This window comes from Otolemur garnettii, unplaced genomic scaffold (genome assembly GCF_000181295.1).
Source record: "Otolemur garnettii isolate 467f Iridium unplaced genomic scaffold, OtoGar3 scaffold00132, whole genome shotgun sequence".
In the NCBI taxonomy this organism is placed as follows: Eukaryota; Metazoa; Chordata; class Mammalia; order Primates; family Galagidae; genus Otolemur; species Otolemur garnettii.
This window is the reverse complement of record NW_003852527.1, coordinates 1,114,590-1,123,400: the sequence shown is the minus strand read 5'-3', so window position 1 is coordinate 1,123,400 and position 8,811 is coordinate 1,114,590.

Sequence of the window (8,811 nt, the reverse complement as noted above, 5' to 3'; positions counted from 1 at the left end):
AGATTATTTCTGGAATGGTCTTTGGACTTAAGAGCAAGTGACATGATAAAGTGAAAGCATCCGACTAAGTAATAAGACTTGGTACTTACTAATATCACTACCACTAACTCAGCATCTTTGTCCTATTCAATTCCCGGAACTCTTGCTACCAGACTTAGAGCTTTCCAGTCAGGATTTTGGAAGAATATTTTCAAGGAGATTCAACCAGCCTGAGAGAAATGCCCCAAAGGTGTGGCTGTGACAGAATTTTCTAGGCATCTCACAGTATCTGTTCTTCCCTTCTTCCATAACAATACAAGTATTATTAGGTTATGGCTATATGTTTATTGTTAAAAAATTACACATTTTCCAATTTCCTTTAGCATGAAACATGGCTGGTATTTCTGGGGGATGCAAGCAAATGTGTCTGCATAACTTCGAGGGGTAACCTTTCTTTGTTCTTTCCTTCTTCTTATTGCCTAGAACATAGACACAGAGCTATGCAATATCCTAGAGAAGGTGGAGCAAAAAAGAGAATGCCTGGGTCCTGGGCACTCTACTATACGTGCCCAGATTTTACATTAAATATAAAAATTATTCTTCCTTGTTTAAGTTGCTCTTCTTTCAATTCTCCAATACCTAAGACCGAGGGTACATTTTAACCTATACAAGAATGTAAGATGTTTTTCCAACTCAAAAGCATAACCTAATAATCAGAAGAACCCACCCAAGCACAGAGAATTACCAAACAGCTTCCTGGTGTCTAGAGTTAAGGAGTCAACCAAGGATTATCAGAAATCGGAGGGATCCTTAAGCTTTCACAAAAGACAGACAACAATGATAATGATAACAACAGCCAAAAATGACATTCTGAAAAAGAAATAATGATAACAGCAAGAGAGCAACTTAGAGAAATTAGAAACTACGTAACAAAAAAATTCAAGAATTATTAAATCTTCAGATAAATGAGATAAAAATATTGAGCCTATGAAACAAGAGAAAGTGACATATAAAAATGGAACGGAGACAGTTATAGCTTTCAGAACTTCAAAATATAATCACAGAAATGAATAATTCAGTGAGGACTAGAGGATAAAATTGAAAAATATTTCCCAGAAAGATGAGCAAAATTCAAAGATATGATAAATAAGAGAAAAATATTTTTTAAAATAGTCCAAGAATTCATAACATGCAAATAATAGGGGTTACATAAGCAGAGAACAGACAAAACTAATAGTATAAAACCTTCCACTTCTAAGAAATAATTCAAAAAAATTTCCCAGAACTGAACTATGTAAGTTGCCAGGTTGAAAGAGCCCGTTTTGTGCTAACACATTAAAGCAAAATAGACCCACATCAGTCCACAGCACAGAGCACTAGAGAAGACAGAAGGTCCTAAGAATATCCAGTGAGGAGGGAAAAAAGGAAACACCACAAAAATTCGGGAATCAAAAATTCATGAGGCTTCTTAACAACAGCACTGGAAATAGAGGTAATGGAGTCTTGCTTCTAAAATTCTGATGAAATTCTATTTCCAATATAAAATTCTACACCAAAGTAAATTACTGGTCATATTTGAGAGCAGAATACAAATATTTTAAGTCATTCAAAAACTAAATATTTAATCTTTCATACAACTTTTCTCAGACATTACAAGAAAATATTTTACCCTAAGAAACTAGACTAGAAAAGAGGAAGACATAGGTCCAGAATATGAGGGCTAGATCAAGAGAGATGGGACAGGACTTCTCAGGATGATGGTGGCTTAGGTCTGGTTCCCAAGAAGCAGAGCCTGCAATGGGAATCCATGTGCCTGTGATTTACTGAGGGACCCCTTGGGAGAAGGGGAGAGAGGGAAGCAGAATGGGAAAGGGGAAGGAAGCAAGCAAAGATGCCAACTCAGCTGGAGGACGTCTCAGCTGCAGCCCACAGGGAGCTTCAGAGCATAAATTACACCACAGAGGTCCCACCTGGAGGCAGTGAGACCAACCCCTTGTACCCTTGTTTCAATCTACCACTGATTATGAGTTCCCAGTGGGTGGGGTGTAACCTTCCAGTTGGGGAGACTCCTGTTGGCTGAGGGTGATTCCCTGAGGTTGTCGGCATCTTTGAGGCGGTAGCACTCACAGCAAGGTGCTATGAGCCCCTTATGAGCCCCTTATGAGGTGCTCCAGCTTTGTAAGGGAATCTGGGCTTGGTGCCAACAATGACCACTCTATGATTTGAGCATGGTTTGAAAAACAGAGTACAATGGCTTGGCGCCTGTGGCTCAATCGGCTAAGGCGCCAGCCACTTACACCTAAGGTGGCGGGTTCAAATCCCCAGCCCGGGCCGCCAAACAACAATGATGGCTGCAACCAAAAAATGGCCGGGCGTTGTGGCGGGCGCCTGTGGTCCCAGCTACTTGGGAGGCGGAGGCAGGAGACTCGCTTGAGCCCAGGAGTTGGAGGTTGCTGTGAGCAGTGAAGCCATAGCACTCTACCCAGGGGGACAGAATAAAAAAAACAAAAACAAAAACAAAACCAAGAGTACAAGTCTGCAACAGGCTTTGAGGGCAAGACATGCAGACTGGGCAGGTCAGAGGCTCTGGACGAGATTTTTTTTTGGTAGTTTTTGGCTGGGGCTGGGTTTGAACCTGCCACCTCTGGCATATGGGGCCAGCGCCCTACTCCTTTGAGACACAGGTGCTGCCTGGACAAGATTTTTTTTTTTTTTTGGCCTGGGCTGGGTTTGAACCCACCACCTCCGGTATATGGGGCTGGCACCCTACCCACTGAGCCACAGGTGCTGCCCAGGACGAGACGTTTTTGAGAAAACAAAACCAAGGGAATGCCTAGTTAATGTGTTTGAACATATAGAGAGAGGCAGTCTATACATCTGAGAGGAGGTTTGAGAATAAATTAGTATAGGTACACAAATAACTTTGCAGTATAAAACAATAAAATAACTCCAGGAAAAATCAGAAATTGTACAAGAGGATACAATTAATCAAAGGTTATTATATAGCTCAATCAATATGTCAGATGGTCGCAATAATGAATAACCGAATGCAGATCTAACCAAGCATGTGAAATGGCTCTCTCAGGAGGACAGGGGATGGACAATGGAGGCAGTGGAGTGAAACCGTCCTGTGGGATTACCCACGACAAGCCCAGCACTTCTCTGGTCGCCTGGCAGTGAGCCAATGGGACCAGTGCTATAACCCCCAGGGGGGGCCTATCTGGACTGATATGCCACTCCCTAGGCAGCTGGCATTGAACCCCAAGGTGTTGGTCTCCACTGGCAACACCACTTAAGAGGAGCAAAGCCTCTTCAGTGGTTCTCAACCTTCCTAATACCACTACCCTTTAATACAGTTCCTCATGTTGTGGTGACCCCCACCATAAAATTATTTTCATTGCTACTTCATAACTGTAATTTTTGCTACTGTTATGAATTGTAATATAAATATCTGATATTAGGTGATCCCTGTGAAAGGGTCGTTCCGGTCGCAACCCACAGGTTTAGAATCGCTCCAAGAAAGCAGCAGGGGTTACAAGGGGGCCATGCCTGGCCCAGCACACTTGTCCATGTGATGCGGAGGGACCAGGATCCATGTGTGTCCTGCCAGCCCTTCCGCCTGTGAGTTCCAACCTACACTGCTTGATGCTCCTGGCATTGCCTGGACCCTTTTCTGAATACTTCCATCACGAAAGTTAATAGATAATACCTAAAACTAAGAAGTCAGAAAGTGGTAATATGAGTGATATTTTATAGCTATTTGGAGATATCGAAATAAACACCAGCAGAATCAATAAGTGCTTCTGAGAATTTGGAAACAGGAAGCAGTGGGGGAGGGGCTGCTGTTTTCCCTAACATACATTGTAGAACTACTATGCATACATCACATGCATAAAGATAAATTTTTTTTTTTAAAGTTTAAGCAAGTTACTTTACTTTTATACTTCTCAAATGATTAGTAAGTAGAACATCTCTGCCGGTGGAATAGAGTGAGCAACATTGCCACACTTATTTGTCTCTAGAACTTTTAAAAATTTATCTCTTTAAACAGTTGCTTGTTACCATCTACCAAGGCACAAATGCTGCCATTGCACAAATTACTATCTTACAGTAAAGTACACCTATGTCTAGAAAACAGAAAATTGCAGAGTGTAAAGAAAAGACATCAAGTAGCACTGAGCTCCCGCTCTGGACCTGGATGCCTTACCATGTGCTTGTTCTGATCCGATTTGGGGCTTTAATTTTGATTCAGCCTCAAATTACCCCATTTTGGGGGGAAAAATGTACATGATAGATGTGTCCATGTGACCACACTGCCAGAAAGATTCTACAATACTCAAGAAGAAAAGGAGAATGGGTATATTTGGGTAATCCAACACCAATCACTTTGCATTTTATTTGTAAAATTCATCTTTGTAGGCTCAAAAGCAACTTTTACATTAGTTTTTCAGCTGTCGCATGATTTTCTACAAGCCAGCTCAGCCCAGGTGGGTTAGAGCCAGCTCCTATACTCTTTTTTTTTTTTTTTAATTTTATTCAATCACAGCTGTGTACATTAATGCAATTGTGGGATACAACGTGCTGGTTTTATATACAATTTGAAATATTTTCATCAAACTGGTTAATATAGCCTTCACGGCATTTTCTTAGTTATTGTGTTAAGACATTTATATTCTACATTTAGTAAATTTCACATGTACCCTTGTAAGATGCACCATAGATGTGGTCCCACCAATTACCCTCCCTCCACCCATCCTCCCCCTTCCATCCCCTCCCTCTCCCCTTTCTCCATATTCTTCTTGGGCTATAATTGTGTTATAGCTTTCATATGAAGGCTATAAATTGGTTTCATAGTAGGGCTGAGCACATTGGATACTTTTTCTTACATTCTTGAGATACTTTGCTAGGAAGAATATGTTCCAGCTCCATCCATGTAAACTTTAAGATATCATCTAACTCCAATAAGATTAGCCCACATCAGAAAATCCCAAACCAGAGATGGGATTTGGCGTGGATGTGGAGAAAAGGGGACACTTCTACACTGCTGGTGGGAATGCAAACTGATATGTTCCTTTTGGAAAGATGTTTGGAGAACACTTAGGGATCTAAAATAGGCTTGCCATTCGATCCTACAACTCCTCTACTGGGTATATATCCAGAAGACCAAAAATCACATTATAACAAAGATATTTGTACCAGAATGTTTATTGCAGCCCAATTCATAATTGCTAAGTCATGAAACAAACCCAAGTTCCCATCAATCCACTAATGGATTAATAGATTGTGGTATATGTACACCATGGAGTATTATGCAGCCTTAAAGAAAGATGGAGCTCCTATACTCTTAATTCAGGAGGCATGAAAATTTTCATCCTACATTTTGCCCTGAGAGGTGAGGAAGTTTCTGCAACTTAAACTATGTTCTCCTGCATTAGGTTTCTGCAGTACAAAGACCATTGGTATGCAGTAATGTGACTGAGTTAATTTGTTAGAGGCTCACAAAGGTAATGATGAGATCTTTTCAAGACATTTCAACTTTACCTTTTCCCAGCAATGGGCTTGAGCGTTATTTTTCCTTAGACTTGGATAACAGCCTGAGATATAAACTCTTAGTTTTTAACTGAACTCTTAAAAGCTAATAAGAGTAAGGACTCACACTGTAAAAACAGCAAAATTCCTATTTATGTATCAAGTAAAATTTACTCATTCCTTTTTGCCTAGAAAGTTATAGATGCTCATTTTAGAACATTTTAAGATCACAGCAAGTTATCAATTTTTAAAAAATCAGCCATAGTCCTTTACCCCAAAATATCCACATTGGCATATTTTCTCTCAAGAGTTTTTTAAAAAGTCTTTCACCATATAGATACTTGTCTAATTTATAACTAATTAAAAGTACAGTGGCATGAAGGGAAGTCACTGGTGGGAAAACCTGCAGGTACACCCTTTTCTAGGCTGTGATTAACATTGCACTTTAATTTCAGGGAGCTATGCCTGCACTCATATCTCTCCACTATGTGGTTAAGGGCTCTGGACCACTTTATGACTCTCTGTATCTTCCTTTTTTTAGATAAAAGCACTAGAGAAAAAATCATATGAGAGACAGGGGAGAGAGAGATAAGCAGATGTGAGATTTGATTGCTAAAACGCACAAGACAGACAGAACTGCTAGCAGATAGAGCCTACGTCAGAGGTGTGCTTTGCTGCATGGAGACCTGCTCTGTCTTGCCAGCTAATGGAGTGCAGGGCTCCAGGCTGGCCCAGGACATCAGCTGTCTGTCGGGTGGGGGAAGGGCACAGAGCTATATAGATTCCTCAGCTAGGGGTCACTAGGCGCCCTTTATATGCTTCAGAAGACAGGTTAGCAATTGAAAACAGCTATGCTGAAAAATGTTTCTTTCAATATATTAATAGTTCTTTGGCTTTTCTCCCTTGTTTAATGCTCCTAATATGCCATTTACTGTATTGATTTGTCAATGTCTCATCATTCTTATTCAAATTCAGGTTAAGGGGGTCCATCACAACTTATATTAATTTCTTTTCCTTGGCTAAAATAACTCACTAGTTTCTTTTCTTAAATAAATAAGGATTGTGTTTTGAGTTATTTTTTTCACCTTATACATTCAAAGTCATATGAATGATTTGTGCCACCTTCTATAAAAATTGTAAATAGCCAAGGGTAGGAATAAAATAATTGCCCTGAGACCTGCTTTACCATTCTTAAAAATCAGCACCAATTTTCATTTGAGTCTTGGGGAACAATCCCTTCTTAGCTCTAATTATGTCATCCAGCTAAATTTTATTCCTCCAATAGGCATCGGTTCTTTTACTTCCTAAAAAGGTGGTAGGAAAGCCAAGACTGAGAAAGGAAAAATGATACTGGCTTGATGGTCACAGATTTGGAGTGAATCGCTCGGAAGATCCCCTTTGGGTAACTGTGCAGGAAGCCAACAAGGAAATGCCTCTTTGTAATAAAATTTATTTCTTTGGTTAGCAAACTATGCTATAAATTAGATGAACCCTGCAGGCTTTAAGTTTAATCCAGCTAATGCAACTGGATTATAAAGCAGAATTTGAATATAGATATCAATGCCATTATTAAAATTTGAGTGGCTTCCATCACTATAGTATAAAAGGATTGACGGATTACTTTTTCTTTAGTAGCCCAGTTTGGGAATTCATGGCCACTTCCTTGGCACCAATTTGACCCCATGAATGGAGAAGACTCAATGGTTATAATTCCAGTGAATCTTGAGGCAACAGAACAAACCCTGGGGCAATGCCACTGCTTTTGCATGTACCAAGATCTGTTGGCAAAAGTGTGACGTTCTTCCACTACCCTGATGAAGTAGTAGTTTCCATACGGACCCACAGGTTGCTGAAATAATGCTTACAGCTCTTTTCTACCAGAAATCAACTGACAGTCCTTCCTAGGTAAGTTACCAGATAAAATGTAGGGTAATCAAATATTTCATGGGACAGACCATACTTAAAAATTATTCAATTCTCATCTAAACTTCAAATAACATTGAGTGTCCTATATTTTTCTTTTGATGAATCTGGCAACCTTATTCCTGTGATAGAAAGAAATCACTTCCTGTTGGGGGTAGGAATCCTACATCTTTCTCCTCTTTGAGTTTAGGGAAAATAAGAAGAGACATGCAAACCTTGCTCCTGAGTTTGCGTTCTCCACTGGAAGGCTCACATACGTACAGGAAAAACAAGCTAGACAGTTAGTGTTAGTCAGTTCAGAAGGCTGAGAACTCAAAGTATTTGTTTACTCTGAAGTCCAAGAGTTATAAATTCCCAACATCTGCCCCCAGCCATGAAACTATAACTAAGTAAATTAGGGTGATGGACCATGCAAGTAGGAATCAGGAAGGCCCCATGTTTACCTTGATTTTGGAAAATAACTTCTCCGCATTCCTATTTCATCTCCAGGAATTCAAATGGAGGGAGAGCTACCATATTGGATGATAGTCTAGGATAGAGTTGGTTTTATTTCAAAAATCTGACCTTTTGTTGACATGTCAAAGAAGAGTAATTATTATTTTTTTAATTCATATTTATTTATTTTAGAGATATATAGTTAACACCTTTTTAAAAATTAAATCATAAAGATGTAGGTCATGTATACGTTAATGCATTTATGGGGGACAATGTGCTGATTTCATATACAATTTGGAATGCTTACATCGTACTGGTTAATGTATCCCTCACCTTATTTACTTAATTATTGTGTCAATACTCTATATGTAATAGATCTGACATGTAACCGTTGCAATATGCCCTATAGGTATAATTTTTAAACGAATATGTAATATTATTCTAAGTAAATCTCCTTTCAAAAATTTGTATTACCTCTTTTAGTGTCAGGTTTATTCACAAATAGGCATAAAAGTTGGTGGTTTACATTATCTGAATTGAGAAATTCTTGGAAGTCCCTCTTATGTCAAATTATTTCCTTTCCCCTAAATGTTACAGTACTTACAAGATCAGCATCCAATGTTCATTTAGCAGTCTCTTTAACATCGCAAGAAAGAGATTACAAAAGCACTAATGTTTCAAAATGGATGGCTTTGCAGTGAGGCTGGACTGTAGACAGCATAAGCATTCATGTCACTGGATAGTGCAGAAAAGGATGAGAAAGAAGTGGTAGGAGGTGACAATCACACCCAAGAAAAATATCAGGTGCCCCATACAGTGCCCAGGGTGGTCTTGACTCCTGATTTTTACTCCCAAAGGTGGCATGCTTTTAGTCGAAGAGAGGGTTGGTTTTATTTAACCATACTTCTTTCCTTCAGCTCCCTTGGGTAGAGTTAATTCACTCTG